This window comes from Sciurus carolinensis, chromosome 2, assembly GCF_902686445.1.
Source record: "Sciurus carolinensis chromosome 2, mSciCar1.2, whole genome shotgun sequence".
In the NCBI taxonomy this organism is placed as follows: Eukaryota; Metazoa; Chordata; class Mammalia; order Rodentia; family Sciuridae; genus Sciurus; species Sciurus carolinensis.
This window is the reverse complement of record NC_062214.1, coordinates 41,583,796-41,603,980: the sequence shown is the minus strand read 5'-3', so window position 1 is coordinate 41,603,980 and position 20,185 is coordinate 41,583,796.

Below are 20,185 nucleotides of genomic sequence, written 5' to 3'. Positions count from 1 at the left end.
GTGAAATTATTTTCACAACAAGCATTAAACAATTCTAAGCATTATTGTTGAGCACCAAATCAGGTTTGCATTTTCCCGGGTGGTTGGAATTATGTTGGCTAAAACTTCCTAAAAAGCAACTCCCATTTAGGGAGCAAATAATTTTGTGCAATTAATTTCTTTTCATTTCACTTCAGTCTTACTGTTTTATTCTTTGTGAACACATCATTGTTTTTGGAGACAGTAAAACAGAAACAAAAGCAAATGAATGTTACCTCTGATGAATACTACTGTGTTAATGTTAGTAGTAGAGTGTCATTCATGTACACCAAAATAAAACTTTCTCCCCAGAAAAGGTGGAATCTGAGAAAGTCTCTGAAAATGTGTTAATTTCACAAAGTTTGAAACAGAAATTTGCCTTTGAGGACCTTATAACCACTCCAAAGACAACTTCCGACCACTTAGTATTGTGAGGTATGTAGGTTGTGCTCAGTACAGTATTATTCTCCCTGGAATTCAGCTGAAGTAACATTACACACCTGACATTCCCTTGGAGACTAGAAAAATAAGATGCCATTCCCAGGAGAGTTGCCTAACGAGCAAGGGTTATACAGATAAAATTCTGAAGTACAGCATGTTTTGCTTCTCCTATGATTCATCACTCTAATTTTCTTTTAATCTTAAGCCCTCTGACTACTTAAAATTCAAATTTAAAGAAGAAAACCTTTTTTAAACCTTGGGCACCATTTGTGTAATTTCAACCATGACATATTATTTCATGGGTATTCCCCAGAAGTTCTAATCCACTGCTTTTCAAATGTTAATGTACGTGTGGTTCACCTAAAGATTTTGTTAAAATCAAATTTTTATTTATTAGGTCTGGGGTAGGGCCTGAGAAACTGCCTTTATAGCAAGTTCCCAAGTGATGCAGATGCTGTTGGTCCTCTACTACAGTTTGAGTACCAAGATCCTAAGGATTTCTCTTGAAGAATGGTCAGTAGATGTTACAGAAAAGTTCTAGAAGAACAGAGATTCTGTCAGAGATGGAACACTATTGTCTTAACCCATTTCCTAATGCAAATATAAGATTATACAGTTTATAAAAAATAGAAGTTTATTTGACTCACTATTCTGGAGGCTACAAAGTTCAAGAACATGCCACTGGAATCCAGTCAGCATCTGGTGAGGGCCTTCTTGTTGCATCACAGTGTGGTGGAAGGCAACTCACAGTGAAACACAGGAAGTATGTGCTACAGCTCTTGTTTATAACAAAGCCACTACAGTGATAACCCATTAATTCATTAATCCAAGAATGGATTCATCCAGAGCCTTCATTACCCAATAGAAGTTGGCCAAAGATCCTAACTCTCAACACTGCTTCAATGGGAACTGGGTTTCCACATAGGTTTTGGAAGGAACAAGCCTCATCTAAATCATAGCAACTATTTTCTTACGCAAACCCAAATCAACTATTTCAAAAGAGATGATATTTATCTGGAAGTTTCCTTTATTTTAACTGCCTTCTACTAGATAATTGGAAATAAATCTTAGGTAAGAGTAAGAAATTCTGGAATTTTTTTCCCCTTCAACAAATGATTGTGAGGTCCTGGGTCACTTTTTTTTTTTTTTTTTTATTGTAAACAAATGGGATACATGTTGTTTCTCTGTCTGTACATGGCATAAAGGTATACCATTTGTGTAATCATCAATTTACATAGGGTAATGTTGTTTGATTCATTCTGCCATTTTTTCCCTTCCCCCCCACCCCTCCCACCTGGGTCACTTTTTAATTTGTGATATTCTTTAAAGTTCTGCAAAAATATTCGAATTTTTGTCTTTTTTTTTTCAGGCGTGTGGAGGGCCTTACAACCTTTGAAAATTGGCACTGCCCTGTATGTTCTTTGGTTAATAAAGTGTGAGAACAAGAGATATGTAGCACTTCCAGGCAGAAGCGTTAAGAGCCAGTGCAGTTTGCCAACAACCCTGTTTCCTGTCTTTGTGATCTTGGAAAACATATCCCAACATGGAACCTCTGTCAAACTTAGGTCCCTGAGTGATTATAAGTGTTATAGGCCACCCTTACTTCTCTAGGCCTCCAAGCACCAGGTCAAATTGGTCATGTAACATAAGTGACAAATAACTGGTATTTGAGAGAAATTTGTTAATGCAGCATAGCTTAACCCATCCCAACTTACACAATAACTAAAACCACCTCTGAGAAATAATTCTTAGAAAGTTCAAATGAATTGTATGCAAGCTATTTTACAACTACAGACTGTTTTTTAGAACATAAGAAGTTATATATCTGAGGTGACTCACATTTTGAAGGGGAAATCAAGGTAATCAATTTGTAACTATATGATCCATTTTGAGCAAACTTTATTAATTTAATTCCATACATATTGAGCAACTATATAGATACGCCTTGACTTACGTCCCAATTAGACCCATCTTAAGTTGAAAATATAAATGAAAAAACTGTTTAACGTGCATAACCTATCACATCACAGCTTAGCCTACCCTGCCTTAATTGGGCTCAGAACTCTTAGATTATCCTATAATTGGGAAAAGTCATAGAGTGTTGTCTCATTTAAGTTATTGAATATTATACTGAAAGTGAGAAACAGTGGTTGTGTGATGTTTAACAACATCATAAAGTCAAAAAATGTAAAGTTGAACTGTCATACGACGTGTACAGCCATCAGTATCAGATGACTATATAAGAAAATACATTAAGGCATACATAGATGAGAAGAAAATCTGGTTGGTGGGATTTTCACATGTCTTAGAGATAGGTTTGGAAGAAATAAAGAAATATCATGTTCACACTCTAATTTTAGGTTGGTCAGAATCATCTTACAACAAAAGACCAGGCTATGTATAAAACATTTCAGGAAAGATTTAACCTCAAGAGACAGGTTGGATTCTTATCACAAAGAAACTGAATGAAAAAATTCTGAAACCTCTAGTTTGAATTGCAGATTATGTTCGGACAAGACAACCCTGAAAATTATTTCTGTCTAGGGAATCCAAAACAATTATGTAAATGAGGCTGAAACTTCCCATTCTATTTTGTTTAAGGTGAATGTGGGGCAGTTTAACTATTGTAAGTTTCTATAATATTCACTGGCAGAAACATCATCACATGGGTTAATGAGTTTATTAAAATTGATGGTGGAAAAACAAGAAAGAGTATAGTGTCTTATTGATATTGGATAGTCTCCCTTTAATCATAGTCTCTTTTCAGCTTTCATATGAAGCTACATTCTGACCTTTAATGTATCAAATTACTTCAGCTCCTGAAAGATATTAATGTAACTTTTAATACATATTGTCATCTCAGTTGAAGATTCTGTATAAGACTGGTCAGTTTAGAAGAATGGAAGAAATTAGTTCCAAGTTATTTCTTTGTGACTGAAATTGCAAATGTCGGATTCCATTATGAGTGGCCAGAACTGAAAGAGCTCATCCTTTCCTTCGTTCAACATAAGGTGTCCCAGAAGTCTTTGGGCTTTAAGTAGTCCAACTTTGCTATACTGAAACTGTGGGATGCTTTTTTATTGAGCACCTACAAGACAGACATAATTGCTGCTTTCACAGAGCTTCTGATCTCATGGAGATGTCAGAACATTCGTTTGTGAGATGTGAATAACTACTATAGAGATGTCCCCATGACTATTGCTGCATTACAAATTACCCCAACATTTAATGGTCTAAAATAATACCTGTTGAATTATGTCTAATAGACACTGTGGATCAGAAATTTAGGAAGGGTGTGACTGGGTAGTTTTCTACTCTTTGGAGTGACTAAAATCACTTAGTGGGACTCAGCTGGTGGATGAGATGGCCTTAGAGGATACAAACAGTTAACTCACAGTTTGGTGGTAGGAATGGCTGAAAGACTGAGCTAAGATGGAGCTGTCAACTATAGCACCCATTTATGGTATCTCCAGCCTGGTGGTCTAAGGGTAGTTGAATTTCTTACAGAGTGTCCATGTTTCCCCAGATCATGCATCTCAAGAAAATTAAGTGAAAGCTTTGTGACTTTGGGGACCTAATGTGAGATGTCACTTGGCAAAAATTTCAGCAAGTCCTTTGGTTACAAGTAAGTTAGGAAGCCAGCCTAGATTCAAAGGGAAGGAAATCAGACTCCATTTCTTGATATGGGAATGGCAAATTCCCATGGTAGACAGCTCTGGAAAGGGAGATGCTGTTTATGGTGGAAGGAGGGAATTCATAGAGATAAAGGTAAGAAGGAGCTGATAGAACAATAGTAGGTAGAAGGAATTTTGTGGAGTATAGGAACTTCCTGAAAAGGTGCTAAAATGGAAAGGAATTTGCTAAATTTGAAGAAGCAGAAGAAGGGAGGAGGAGGAGGAAGTGGAGGAAGAGAAGAAGACCAGTGTACCTAGATCCCAAAATGTGAGAAGGGAGACTGTGATTTTCTGAGGTGAGATTTCAAAGGTCTGGTAGCATCTTGCAAACCATGTTAAGACATTTGAATGCAATACTGAGAGTAATAAAAATCAGTTTTTTAAGCAGGGACAATATGATCTGATGTTTTATATGGGTCTTTATGAATGGATTGTGGGCTCAAGTCTGGAACAATTAGGAAATTATTGCAGTCCAAGCTGGAGATGAGGGTGACCTGAATTTATGTGGCAGCAGAGATGTAGACAGATTAGAGTTCTGTTTAGAACCATAATTGACAATCCCTTTTGGTGTATTGAACATGGAGGGGTGAGGGTTGTGAGGTCTATTAGTTTCTGAGGTTCCTGTAACAAACCACCACAAACTAGGGGTTTAAAAAACAATACAAATTTATTCTCTTAACAGTTTTGGAACCAAACTATCAGCAGGGCTATCCCTGCCCCCTCTGTGAAAGCAGTAGGGGAGAATATGTTCCATGCCTTTCTCTTGACTTCTGGTAGTTGCTGGAAATCTGACATCCTTTGACTTGTAGATCTATGTTCAATCTCTGTCTCTGTCACTGTACGGAATTCTCCCCATGTGACTGTTTTTGTGTGTCTTCTCCCCTTTTTTATAAAGACACCAGTCCTATTGGATTAGGGATCTACCCTACTCCAATATGATCTCATGTTGATTGCGTTTGCAGGACCCTATTTTCGAATAAGGTCACATTCACAGTTGTTTTTTTTTTTTGGGGGGGGGCGGTGGGGACACAATTCAACACTCAATATGAGGAGGAGATGGGAATAATCAAGAATACCTTCCAGCACCCCAGAGCAAATACCTGGGAAATAGTAGTGGATGCTGTAGAAGCAGGGGCAAGTTAAAGGAAGCAATCGGGAATAAAGGGTTTCATTTTACATAGGTTAAGTTTCAGCTGACTGTGAGATGTCAAGTCAGAGAGATCAAGCAGATAGTTGGATAGGCAAGTCTGAAGGTTCCAGAAGGAAAATCTGGCAGATATTTTGGGTACTATACCCTGTCAAGTGACAAACACAGAATAACTGGTGAGAACAGAGAAAAAAGTTTGGAGTGCAAACCTACTTTCAATCTCTCAAGATGTAGGAGGTAAGAAAATTCATGGCCAATGGGGTGCTGGTGAAAGTTGAACAACCAGTTCTCCATGGGTACGAGAGGGGAAGAAAACCCTGATTTATAGAGTTTGCCAGTTCCTGTGGTGTAAATACTCCCATAGTGATCTGCTGACTTGAAAAGCTTATGAAAAAATTAAATATTGGCTCTCTCAAGCTAATACAGACTAGCTGCAGTATACCTCTGAAGTCGAGGCCCTGTTTCATGATACTAACTATGTGAACTAAACAATTAACTTACCCTTTGTGGGCCTTGGCACCTTTATCATAAAATGAGTTACTGGTCTTAAAGGCCCCTTCAAGTTTCCTTTTTGCACTTACATAACCTAAATCCTAATAGCAAAGCTTTGGTTTTAGCCTGATAATAGGGCCCTTTGTACAGAGTATGTGATTCTTTTTAATATGATATTTGAATTGGTACGTATAGATAGGTAGTGACATTCCTGTTCATTGACGGTCAACTCCCAGTTTATAAATTAATATACAAATACATAAAAGTGGAAGACCAAAGGCGGCTTTCTCATCCTCTGTAGTCTTATCTACTGGGGTCTTTAGTGAAAGGCATTATTTCATGCTTTTCCAATGATGCTGCTAGTATTTATCCTGTTTATCAGCCCAACAACAATTAAATAGGTCAATCATTCTAAAAGCTATGTTGGACTAATAGCTTTCTGCATAGCCGATTTCATATCATTATCATTTACTTTGTTTCTTTCTTACTACAGTAAGTAAAAATCTTTTCCACTTTTTAGGTGTGTCAAGATACTTGATCTCCCTGATTCAGCTTTTTCCTCTGTAAAAAGGAGGAAGTAAAAACAAACTCAGAACTACCCTTAATACAAGTAGCCCCATGCAGAGTACAAGGGGAGACTAGTGTACTACGCCAACCTTCTCCCTGCCCTTCTCTTCTCTATTCCAAACCCCAGAAACTTCACAAGAAAGCATATGGAAAACCCAGTTGGTAAGTCCAAGCTCAATTCACCGTCCCCTCAACTGGTCCCTGCCCTAAGAAAGTGACCTACAGGCTACTATTCAACCAAAGCCTGCCCCTAGGAGTGAAAGGATGGTCCTGAAATAAGACTCAGAACCATTAAGACAAGACCAGATTCAGAATATCTAGTAAGAGAACAGATGCAGGTCCTAGTGGTTATATCTGCTTGACCCTTGTCACTGGGTGGGTTGTGGCTAGACAATGATCTAAGGCAGGGTGCAGAGCCAGGATTTCTCTAGCCTTATTTGTCTAAAGGTAATACTGTCAAAAAACACCGGTTTTTTTTTTTGTTGTTGTTGTTATCAATGTGATGAGATAAATTATAGGAAAGAAACTAGTACATCTTTGGCACATAGTGGTGCTAGAAATAGTGGTTTCCATTTTTTTCCCAAAGTAGTATTTGACTAAAAGAGCACATGGATAAAATACATTAAATTATATATTAAGTATAATATGTAATAAAATATTAAAATATAGTATATTAAATATATGTGAAAATGTAATATATAAATATATAATTAAAAATAAATATATATGATAAACACATTCTTTATATTGTGGAAACCACAGGTATGTATCTTTGTCCTCTGCTCTCCTAAGTGTTACAAGTTTGTTGTAGAAAGAAGACACTTAAAAAGTGTAACCATCCAAAATTTATGAAATGCTCAAAATGATACACGCCTTGGCTCTGTGAAGTACAGAGAAGTGGGAGAATTTGAGCTTGGGTCCCTAAAGCCTCAAGGGCTTTCTTCTGAGCTATACCTTTCTCAGATCCACAGCCTTTGGGACTACCTTCTCAAGCATGTCTACTTTTCTGAGACTTGAGGACCACCACCTTCTGTCAGAGTGCAGTGTGTGCCCTGCCTTTCCCACCCATATACCTCCTGCTTTAATATCCGCTTCCACCCCAGTCTATCTCAGGGTAACTCCAACCTTAGCAAGTTGTGTAATTCCACTTTCTTCTCAGTCTGAGCAAGGCTTCATGAAGTTCTTAGAGATGCTGCAAACATGTTATTTACACCAGGGGGAATGTCCCCTAGCTATTGCTTCATTACAGAGCCCTCTGCAGAGAATATATATGTCTGATTCTGATGTTTTTTACAAATTATATTTCTACATTCCAGTACGTATATATCTTCTCAGACTCTGCATGGTATGATCGAATAATAATTATATTATAAACACCAAAGAGAAAACCTCTCAGGATGGGTAAAGATGTAGTTCATATTCAGGGGGGAATGAGAAGACCACACCAGAATGTTAGTGTTGAAAAGAAATAAGAAATATACTTAAATAAATATCAGTGACCTGTTTCTATTTTTGATGCTGGAAAAAAATGAGTCATTGAAGGTTTGCTCCTATTTCTACACTAAACAAAATGTTAAAGAAACTACTCAGAGATTTTTAATTAGTTTTTGCTTGCAACTTGACCCTTATAGGGGAAATGATCCATGGGCTGTCAATGAACCAAAGCAAATACAGGATTTATGAGACAAAGGGGAAAGAAAATCTGAATGGTCTGTGAACAGTGAACCTTGGTTGTTTTGGATAAACTGATTTGCTGGCAGCTGGCTAAAAGATCAACTGGACTATCTAAGCTCAAGCAGGTGAACTGGGCATTAAATACAATAGGTTTTATGTTGTTTTGGATAGGGGGAGAGTCCTTGACAATTTAAGTGTGTCATAAGTGGCAAGCCTTTTCTCTAGAAATCCTCCTTCATTAGTATCTCCACCTTCCTTCAAACCACAAGCACCATTTTCCTCGTTAGAAGTTCTCAAGTGCATTTTATATAAGCAATTTAACTCCATCTGTAATATAAAAAGTTATGAAAATCAGGAGAAAAATCACCCTTTAAATATAATTTTTCTATCAGGAGGTATTTCCTTGCAATCTATTTTATATGTTTATTTTACATAATCACAATTCTAATTTTGTATCTTGTTTTTACCTTCTGTTATGTTACATCCCACTGAAGACTTCTCTGCAATTTTTTTGGCTTCTTAATTCCCTCATACTTGTAGCATCTCAGTGGGGCTCAGGAAGACATTAGTAACCTATCCCTACCCCACCCCACCCCAAACGATGCTTTAGCACTTAGAGAATCAGAAGTTCACAAGCAGCAAGGAAGGGTAAAGATTACTTGTGGGGTTAGAAACTGGCTGGATGCATGGGTCCAGAACTCTAAGCTAAGACCAAGAAGTAGAAGTCACAGAGAAGTGACAGAATTCCAGCTTTGAAAGCAGTTTGAAACTTTCCAGGCTGTCTCATGGGCAGTTAAGTCTGTGTCACAGGAGGAGGTCAAGTGCAATGGGAAGGATCACTTACTAGAGACATTTCTGTATGGATCTAAGCATGGAATGTGGGACAGAAATGAACGCATCTCAGAGCCCTGACCTGAGGCATGCCCCCAGTGACAACCTACCTGCCTACAGGTTACCACCTAGCTAATCCATTCAAGTGGGTTGCACTTATTAGGTTATTTAGGATCATTTCACTTCCAAACTTTTGTGCATTGTCTCATACATGAGTTTTGGGGGACACCTCATATCTAAACCAAAACATGTTATTATTATCTCTCATAGTTTTGAGCATTGACTGCACTCAGCTAAGTAGTTCGTGCTCAGGGTCTCTTGTTTAAGACAGTGGTTGGAATTCTGATTGTCTTGAGAACTTCCTCACTCCTATGTCTGGCATCTAGGCTGCCAAACCCCAAACAGCTACAGGACTGGAACATCTGGATATTGAGACATCTCTTTCTACGTCTGTGTGGTCTTCCCAGCATGATGATTTTAAGCAGCAGACTTCTTACACAGCAACTCATAGTTAGAGAAAGCATCAGACAGAAGTTGTATGGCCTTTCATGACCCAGTCTTGAAAAAACCACATGGGATCTCTTCTGGTGTCCTCTATTGATTGGGAGGGTCACAAAGAACTCCTAGGGTTCAAAGGCAGGTAGATCTCCAATTTTGGTGGGGGAAATGAAAATGTTCTGGAAGTTCATATGGGACCAGAGATATTCTTGTGACCACTTTTGGAAAATATAATCTGACATGTGGGCTTTCTAGAGGAAAATGGCTTTAACATGTTTCTGGGTGGGGACATTGAGTCAGCATAATCCCGAATCTTCTCAAGGTGCTCAATCCTTTTCTGTCATGGATGTCTCTGATATGGAGGTCATAACAAAGTTTGCAATCTTTTTGTAAGGAGAGAGTCATCTAGAACTGAGGGAAGGGAAAATAAGTAGAACTGAACCAATAGTGACATTCGTGAGCAGTGCAGGAGGAGGTGCAATTCCCATGGGATTCTCCACTGGGAAACCCCTGGAGAGATAAACACATCAGGACCTGCCCATCAGCCTCCAACTGCAGACTGGGAAACTATGAATTATATAGTTCTATCATCTGCATCAGTGGGAGATGTGTTCAACTGTGAACAAAATGACTCATTGGCAGTAGTTGAAATTCATAAAGCTTTCTTATGTAAATGACAAGTGAGGATCAACAGTCCCAGGAAGTTTCACAAATTCTTCCATTTTGGTTACCTATTTTCTTGCTTTGATTTTATGTTTTCATTCAAAAGATCCCAGCAGTCCAAGGTGACTGCTGGAATTTCAGCCATATCTCAGGCTACAGGAATAAATGAGGAAGACTTCATTCACTGCCTTTTAGGTAGACTTTGAAGTATACTTGTACTACATCCCTTTGGCCCAAACTTGGTTGCATGGGTTTGCTAAGTTACAAACAACGCTGGGAGATGTAGTTTCTTAATAGGAGATGTTACCGGAGGTTTTGTTTTCTAAAGACAAAATGTGAAAGTTAATATTTGAATGCAAGCTGCATTCTCTCTCATATTTCCTACATAAGAGATAAAAAAGATACCCACTAAGTTAAATGGAGCATAAAGACCTTTCTAGTGATACTTAATTGTATAACATTTCTTCTAATTGCCTACAAGAAACGAAGAGATTTATTTCAATATCTTGCAATCAGAAGTAGAAAGTAAATTTTGTTGAATCCATTTCTCCACTCTAAACAAAGATGATAGCATACAAACTGTGTTTTAAGCCTCCCCTAATTTCAAAACCATTTCACTCTTTGGGTGTAAACAACTAAAGAAACAGCCACCAGAAGAGATAAGTGGAGAGTCTGAAACATCAACGGGTGGCACTAACTCTCTGAAACCTTTAGTGAGCTGGTCGACGTAACTTGTGTTTCTGATCCTGTGTGACCAAGTTGGAAATTTAGGTCATTATCAACATTAAAATATTTATTTAGTGTTACACATGGGAATGTGCATGACAGAAAATGCTATGACATATTCTAGATTTTTCTACCTGCAAACATCTTACCCTTAGAGGCCCAGCAGCAGTTTCATTTCTTTTCTGAAGCTTCTTCCCCCACCCCCAGTACCTGTGCTCTCCCATCTCTCTCTTCTCTGTACTTAGGGACTGATTTGTGTTCCATGGTGAGTTTTCTTTGAGCTTGGTCCTTGGTCCATATTTGTTTCCTAGAATTTCTTTCTTTCCACAGTGGGGTCGGGGGTTACTAGGGATTGAACCCAGTGACACTCTACCAGTGAAATACACCCCAGTTCTTTCTTTTTATTTTTATTTTGAGACAGGGTCTCACTAAATTGCTGAGGCTGGCCTCATACTTGAAATCGTTCTGCCTCAGCCATCCGAGTTGCTGGTGTGCACCTCTGATTTGTATAACCACTGTGTAAACTATTTGAACTTATCTACCCAAGCTGCACATAGGCATATTTTGTGACCCAGAAACCCCACTCTGAGATATATACTCAACAGAAATCCTATGTATATATTAAGACAACAACAAAAAATTCACTAGAATGTTCAAGGCAATATGCATGATAACCCCAAACTGGAAACTACTCATAGGTCCATAAACAGTATAGTAGACAAAGAAATTGAATATTATAGTGTATTCATTGAATGTAATATTATATGACAACAATGGAAATGTACAGTTTTCACATGTGAACAACATGGATGAATCTCTCATATATTGTTGAGTGACAGGAGCAAAGCATAAAGTTAATCTTACTGTATGGCTTAATTTATGTAAGTTTGAAAACAGGTGAAGCTGGTCTGTCCTATTAGAAATCATGATAACTCTGCCTTGCTGGGGAGGGAAAGGATGCACATGAGGGCTTCAGGGGTGATGGGAATTTTCTATTCTTAATCTGAGTTCTGGTTGCCTGGTACAATGTCTTTACTTTGTGAAACGAGTGAGCTATATGCTCATGGTTTGTGCATTTTCATCTGAGTTTGTCATACTTTAATAAAAAGCTTACTTGAAAACAAATGCAAGATTGACAAGCTCTAGCTAGCATCTGTAAGCAATCACCCATCCTCACATTCCCTTGTGTTACTGGGCACTTGTAAAAGGGGGATTTTAGACTCTCGAGAAAATCTCCAAAACCACTTACAGCTCTAAATATCCTATGATTTTAAGATTCTAATAAAATCACATTTTAAAAAAGATGTTAGGCCATTGTAGGAAATTCCAGTTGCCTGGGAAGGGCCCATAGGGAAGCTGGCCCTCTGTTCTGGAGCTCACAATCACCTGTGTGTTTCAAGTCCTGGGGGCAATCAATGGGTCGCAGGGCAGAGCATCCTTTACCAAGAAGTAAAAGGCCAGGAGGCTGGCGCTGCAGCTGTACTTTCTAAATTTCTTCTACATTCACTTTTTTCCTGTCCCCTATCCACAGCTCTCTAAGCTGGTACCCTTTGCTTTCAGGGTGATAGCTGGTTGGGAAAAGTGCCTGTATTTCTCTTCCTCCACTGGTTTCTGTTTTAACTTTCCCTGGTACAGCCACTGCGGTGAGCTCACACATCTTTTGTATGGTGTCTTCATCAGGCTTAATAACTAAGCCCTCCAGTTTTGCTGTTTCTGGTGGTGCAGGCATTTCAAAATTTAAAATTTTCTAAACATTCTCACTTTCTGTCTTCCTTTTCACTGGCATAATTGTCAATTTTGATGTATTACACTACTCAGGAAAAAATAATCAAAGAGAGAAATTAAAGAAAAAAGGTATTACAGACAGGATGGAAGGTGGATATGGACCAGCTACTCCCATCCCGTCATTTCTTCATGAAGCACTCTCTACTCATATGGGGGTGCAGGTTACAGGATGCACAAGCGATATCCAGCAAGCTCTCCACGAGCTCCTGACCTACAGGGGATGGGAGATATGGGAAAATGCATATATTACTAACAAGAAAACCCCAAATTAATAAATAATGCAATGAGAAAAAGGAACAGACACAAGGGACACCAAAGGACCCTGGGGCACTCTGGGATAGTTTGATAACAGTCTCACAGAAGGCAGACAGGTTAAAATTGGAAACAAATTTGGGCACAACCCAAGTCTGAGAGTGGTTTGAGAGATTAATGGAGCATGAAGCAGGCTGGCTCCATAATCATGAGATAGAGAGAGCAAAGGAGTTGGCTCTATGCCCTTTATTTGGGTCTTATAGCATGAAAGATTACTTCTGAGGGACATGGGTTATCACCTGAAGCTAAGGAAATTTTCAAGCAAGAAATAAAATCTGGTCCATAGCAAAAGAGTTGTTAAAACAAAATTCACAAATTTTCTCCTGCTCACGATACTTAGAGCTTTGTTGTGGAAATTTGGCCTTTCTCCTTCTCAACTTGAAGTACATCCAAGTCCAAGTCCTGTGAGCTCTGAGTCCAATGCATTAATTGGGTTTCCAGGAGTGAGAGACAGAAGAAGGTAAAGACTATTAATTCTCTCCTTCCACCCTCTACTCCCATCCCTGGACCAATCGTAAAACAAACTAATCTAGCTGTTAAAGAGTGAGCCAGATGTGATAGCGCCAACTTCATTCATTTCTGATTTCTGTGATTTTCTGGTAAGCAAACGAGTTCAGTGTATTAGAGAAGAATTGCCCAGGGCCTGTGGAACAGCATGAAGTAAAATACAGCACTCTAAGAACATGCCTCACTGCCTGGTTAAAGGATCACTGCCTATAAAACCACCAAAAAATGAAAACTATTATAAAGACTCATAGTAGAAATCATAAGAACAAACTTTTAAAATGGTGTTTACCATATGCCTGCTAACATTCTAAATTCTTTATAGTCACTTCAAACTATAACCCTGTGATGGAGATAGGATGACCATGCCTAATTTAGAAAATGAGGAAACTGTGAAGGAGAGGAATAGCCATTCATTCATCCACCAAATATTCTTGAACTGTGATTGCACAGATATAAGAAATGTGTTCAATTCTAGATGCTTGCTAAACAGCAGACAGGGTTGGGAACATGTATTAGTTTGCTAGGGCTGCTATAACAAAATATCATAGAATGCATGGCTTGAACAACAGAAATTATTTTCTCACAGCTCAGTTTCTCTTAGTTCTTGTAGTTTTGGAGGCGAGGTGTCAGCAGGTTTGGTTTTCTCTGAAGCCACTTTCCTTGGCTTGCAGGTGACCACCTTCTTGTGGTGTTCTCACAGGGTCTTTCCTTCACATGCCTATGCCTGTGGTCTCCCTCTGTATGTCTAATCATCTCTTCTTATAAGGACACCTGTCTGATTGGATTTGAGCCCACCCCAACATCCTCACTGTAACTTACCTCTTCAGAAACTTCATCTCTAAAACCACCAGACACATTCTGAGGCACAAGGCATTAGGGCTTTAACATATGATTGGGGGATGGGGTGCACAATTCAGCTGGGAAGACCGTTGGATTCCTCTACCAGCATTAGGGGACTTTAACTTTATACTTCTAAACTGGAGCTGAAAGCTTTCTTCAGCAACATCACACTCACACAAAGGGGGAAGTTTTCAAGGTCTAAACCCTGAGAACCCATGGAGTACAGTAGAGGAACAACACTGAAGCAATCTGCCCATGCTGTTTACTATCCCACAGTTTACCAGCTACAGTGCCATCTTGGCTCTTGTGGACCAAGAGAAGCAGCAGCATCCAATTGCCCAGAGTATCTGTCAAACACTCTGAAAAAGAAATATCTGCTTAAACTGTATATGTGTATGTGTGTGTGTGTGTGTGTGTGTGTGTGTGTGTGTCCCTTTTCTGAACTGTTCAAAAATAAATAAACTGGATTCCAGCAACCCTGCCACACAAAGCTGACTTCATGCCTTCGATGGCTCCTTCAGGGCTTGTCACGTTCACACTTGCTCTCCGGCACTTCAAATGCTGTTGATTTATTCCTCCATGAATGTGAATGAGGATAACAGTGCAGAGCCCTGTTGCTCCTGCTCTTTGGATAGGATTTTATGCTCTATCTGCCAACTTATTAAGAGCACCTACTCCTTCCAGTTTTCTGAATTTATTCTGAGTATATTTTCTCTCCGTCTCCTTAATCTTGAAATAAAGAGCTTTAGGACCCAGTAGCGTATTAGATTCACCAACGCATTCATTTAGTTCAATCCCTCAAGACAGCTTGGAAGAACCATTTAAAAATGTTTAAAAAGAGTATTTGTGAACGTGGCTGAGCACCCTCAGTGCATCGCCCGCATAATGCTTTGAAATTATGTTTTGAACTTTAATTTTCTAGATTCCTTTAGAAGGCAAGGAAATAAATGGCTCGATGCAGTCAGTCATAAGAAGATAAAGATCATTCTCTGTGTGTGTGTGTGTGTGTGTATGTGTGTGTGTCCATGTTTTTCTCTCCCTTTGAAGCCCTTTGTAAAAATTCAATATTTGGAAATATGATTCTTAGATGGCATTGTGGCTGTTTGTCTTGAAAACCGGTAGATAATTTGGTGCGGTCTAATTTCCTTCTGCCTTAAGTTGAAAAGACTGAGTTTGGGCACAGAAAGATAAATATCACATGTTCTTGTTTGTATGTGGAAGCTAAAAAGTTGACCTCCTAGCAGTAGCAATTAAAAGTGGTTACCAGAATCAGGGAAGGGTCTGAGGGGAAGAGGGATGGAGAGAAGATGATTAATGGGTACTAGGGTGCAGTTAGAAGGAGGAATAGCTTTTAATGTTATGTAACACTGTAGAATAACTCTGGTTGATGATAAATTAACTACAGTTTGAAATACCAAGTAGATAGGTGCTATGGTTTAAACGAGATGTTTCCCGAGAGCACATGTGTGAGACAATGCAGAGGTTAAATGATCAGATTATGAGAGGTGCAACTAATCAGTGGATTAGTCCATTTGATGGATTAATAATTTGGAAGTACCACTGTACTGTGGGCAGGTAGGGTGTGGTTGGAGGAAGGAGGTCATGGCGAATGTGCCTTTATTCTTGTTCTTGACTCCTTGCTTACTCTCTCTGCTTCCCAGAAGCCATGAGCTGAGCAGCTTTGCTCCTCCATGCCTTTCTGCCATGATGTTCTGCCTCACTTTAGACCCACAGCAATGGAGACAGACAGTCATGCAATGAGATCTCTTAACCTGCGAGCCCAAAATAAACTTTTCCTCCTCTAAGTTATTCTAGTCAGGTATTTTGCTCAGGGTGACAAACAACTGACTAACACAAATGATTCTGAATGTTGCCAACACAAAGCAATTTTAAGTGTTTGTGATGACGAATGTGCCAATTACCCTGATCTAGTCTTTAGACAATGTGTACATGTATTGAGATGTCACACTAAACTCCACAAATAGGAAAAATTATGGCATGTCAATTAAAACCAAAAAAAATTAAAGAGCAGCCACCTGCTGATCTGTGAGAAACCTTTCTGTGTGCAGGAGAGGATGCTTTCCAGCCTTCTGCATCCTGTCCTGCGATCCAGCATAGACTCCCTCTGTGTCCTAAGAGATCATTTCACATCCCATTGCCTCGTGTTCCTTCTCATTAAGATGATGGTAACTCCACCAGGTTCCTCCACCACAGGAGGATTATGTGGAACAATTAGGGTTAATTAATTAATTGGGGAACAACCACATGAGAGAGATAATGAGGATTTCTGCATTTCCTTGGCTTTGGATAAGTCCACTCCTAAATCAATTTTAATCAGAAGCTTAAGGCCTCAATTTTTCATTACCAGTCACCCTTTGAGGTTTAAAATGAACGTGAATACAATTTTTCCTAAATCAGATATTTTCCCCTGCACAACTAATTTCTAGTGCTTACTTCACTGAGTTAATCAATAAAATATCTTGCACAGAATTTAGTAGTACTACTGTGAATTAAGGAAAATGACAAGGACTTATTTCTTTGTTATTTAAATGCTTTGTTATTGTTCTCATTGCTTATTTATGCTAAATGGAAGAAATCCCACAGTGTAATATGAATTTGATTCTTTCCATCTTTTGTCTTCAGAGATAATCTCAGCCGAAATACAGGACAAAACAATGATAGACCTTGAATGAAAAGTCAATGATTAAAAAAATCTCTGATCACCTGCTGATTATCCAAATGCTGGTTTTCTCCGGTGAATGTAATGGAGCATTTTCCTCCCTCTCCTTCTCTCCTGGTTTGACTGTTACTGGGAGACGGAAAGAGCATGCATATGTAGACCAAAGGACTGCATGAATGGATTGTTTACCTGCTGCTGGGAGAGCTGGTGCCAGTTCTAGGCTCAATCTCAGAGAATTGTGGTGCCAGGACCTTGAACATTATAGATCAGTGATGCCCGGCAGTGGACAAAGGTCCATTTCCTTACTGCCATCTTCTGTTTCAAGCTGAATGGAATCTCTAATTTGCATCCTAGAGAACAAAAACTTTCAGCACCTGACAGAGCACCTTGCTTTCCCCTCCTAACACCAAACCAAATCAAACCACTTTATTGCTGAAGGTAGATGACCTCTAACTCTGGCTGTAAGTACAGCCTCCTCTGTTTTCCACTTTCCCTAGAAATATACTGTTACCATCTTCACAGAAACATATTTCTCTGCTCATCAGTGTAGCAAAGAAGTTCAACTTTATTCAAGTCATTCAAGTAATGTTTATCAATCACTGAAATGTGATGTTCTAGGAACTCCTGGGAAAACAGTTCTAGACATTGTTTACTGTTTTGTAGCCATGTGATTTGGGGTGAATAATTTAGCTTGGGTGTTAGATGTTTTAAGTCTTTGAAATGAAAGGGTTGGATGATCTCCAAGTTTCCTCTTATTGCTTCATTATTAGTAGAAAAAAATTAGACATAAGAGATAAAAGCAAACAGCTTTACTGGAAGAATTTACCTAAATATTCTTTGAACCTAGCAAAAGTACAAGAATTTCTTTTCTGAGAAAATGAACTCTAAGTATTCCCAGATTTGAACTTTGGATATTTAATTCCTAGAGAACTTTTCACCTCTCAAACCTTCTCCCATTTGTCCATGTAGTCTTTGACCAGACCACCAGATTTACTATAAGAGGTGAAATCAATGGCTATGGGCTTTGTCTTCTCTCCTTTCCATGTTATTCTCCTTGCTACATTAACTTTGACCTTGTTGAGGCAGAGTAGTATTTAGTAGAATGCCCATGCAATCTTTTTTAATGTGTATGAATAAATTGATTAATAGAACTGATTAAAATATGGTCTGGTGGATTGTAAAATGGCCATAGATTCTTTCTCTCCTTGACTCCTTGATAGTGGGCGTGGTCTATTGCAAAGAAAAACTCAGTTAAACCACTGAATATGAGAATTAATGATGATCATGGACAAAGTGAGTTCACAGGAATAGCACATTGTCATATAGTAAATGATCAGTGACTTTTTTTAAAATTTGAACTTTACACCACATAACAGAAACTTAATGTTGAATTCGCTATTTTCTGGAAGACAAGGCAGAATTATAGTTGATCTGTTTTTGTTTTTGTTTTTTCCTAAGAGAAGCATCCTCATGGGATGGATACAATTTCTCATTACACTACTTCCTAATTTAAGGTCCTAGTCAATCACTATTAACTTACTAACGTGAAATCACAAGCAAAACTTTTCTAATAAAAGTGCAAGCGTGCACACAAACACACACACAGCTACCAGATGCAGAACTGGGTCTCCTCTTCCAGGGTCATCTATCCAGACAGCTATATATTATGATCTCTTAGAGCTCCGGCTCTGTTGTTTACTATGGATTTTTGCCAAGATAACCCTTGGCATCCTTCAAAGCTTTCTCTTTTCACAAAAGCATCTCTATAATGCAATACGCTTTCAAGGACTGAAATATAACCCTGATAGAATATAAAGATAACTCCTCGTAATAAATAAATGCAACACTATTTCCTGTACTTTTGGAAAACAAAACTTAAAACAGTTTTCAAGTCTATTCAGAAAGACATAGGCCTCTGGGACTGGCCAGTAACTTCTCCTACCCCATCGCAAAATTTTTAGAAATTGCAAGAGGAATACATGTTGGCATGCACCATGGAACAACATTTTGGTTAATGCAGACTGCAAACATGAGGATGGTCCCTTGAGATTATAATAAAGCTGAAGATTTCCTATCACCTAACTCTGTAGCTGTGTAATAGCTAAGTGCAACTCATTAGTCACATGTTTGTGGTGATGCTGGTGTAAACGAACTACTGTATGCTATTCAAATGAAACAGCACATATGATTATGATCAGTGCATGAAATTTGATAATAATAATAATAAGCAGCTATGTTATTTATGTACTTACCAGAGTATACTTTTTATCACCATTTTAGGGTGTATCCCTTTTACTTACAAACAAGTTTACTGTCTCGTGTTTACCGTGTCCCTTGATTGTTTCATCTTCTCTTGGGCTTGATTTGTGCTTGTGTTTGTTTATCCTGCCTAGACCACCACGTCTAGGTGTGTAATAGATTATGCTATCCAGGTAGATATATTCTACGATGTTTGCACCATCATGAAATTGCCTAATGAAGTCATTTCCCAGAACATATCCTGCTATTGAGCAATGTGTGACTGTGTGGGGTTGGAAAACAAGAGATATTTTTGGCAAATAGTATGGTTTGAACGTCCCCTCTAAGACTCAGGGTGAAATTTAACTTCCATTGTGATGGTATTAAGTGGTGAGAACTTCAAGGGGTAATTTGATCATGTGGGCTCTGGATTAGTGCTGTTATTTTAGAAGTGGGTTATTGTGGGAGTGAGTTCCTGATAAAAATAAAGTCAGTCTCTCTCTCTCTCTCTCTCTCTCTCTCTCTCTCTCTCTCTCTCTCTCTCTCTCTCTTTCTTCAGCACTGAAAATTGAACCCAGAGACACTGTACCACAGAGCTACATCCCAACCCTTCTTAACTTTTCATTTTGATACAGGATCTTGCTAAGTTGCCCATGCTGGACTCATACTTGCAATCCTTCTGCCTCAAACTCCCAAATCATTGTATTAATCAACTTTCTGTTACTATAACAAATATCTGATCTAATCAATAGATAAAGAGAAAAAGTTTATTTAGGTTCACAGTTTGGGAATTTTCAGTCCATGATCAATAAGCCCTATTGCTTTGGGACCTGGGATGAGACAGCACATCATGGTGGGAAAACATGATAGAGAAAAACACGATGTCACCTCATCATGGACAGAAAGCGAAAAGTCAGTGAGGATGGGACTGGTGCTCCCCAATCCCTCTTAAGCGCATGCCCCCAATGAACTAAAGACATCCCACTAGGCTCCACCTTTTAAAGGTTCCACACCCTCCCAATAGTGCTACCCTGGGGAACAAGTCCTAATACATGGACTTTGGGATGATATTTAAGATCCACTATAGCATCA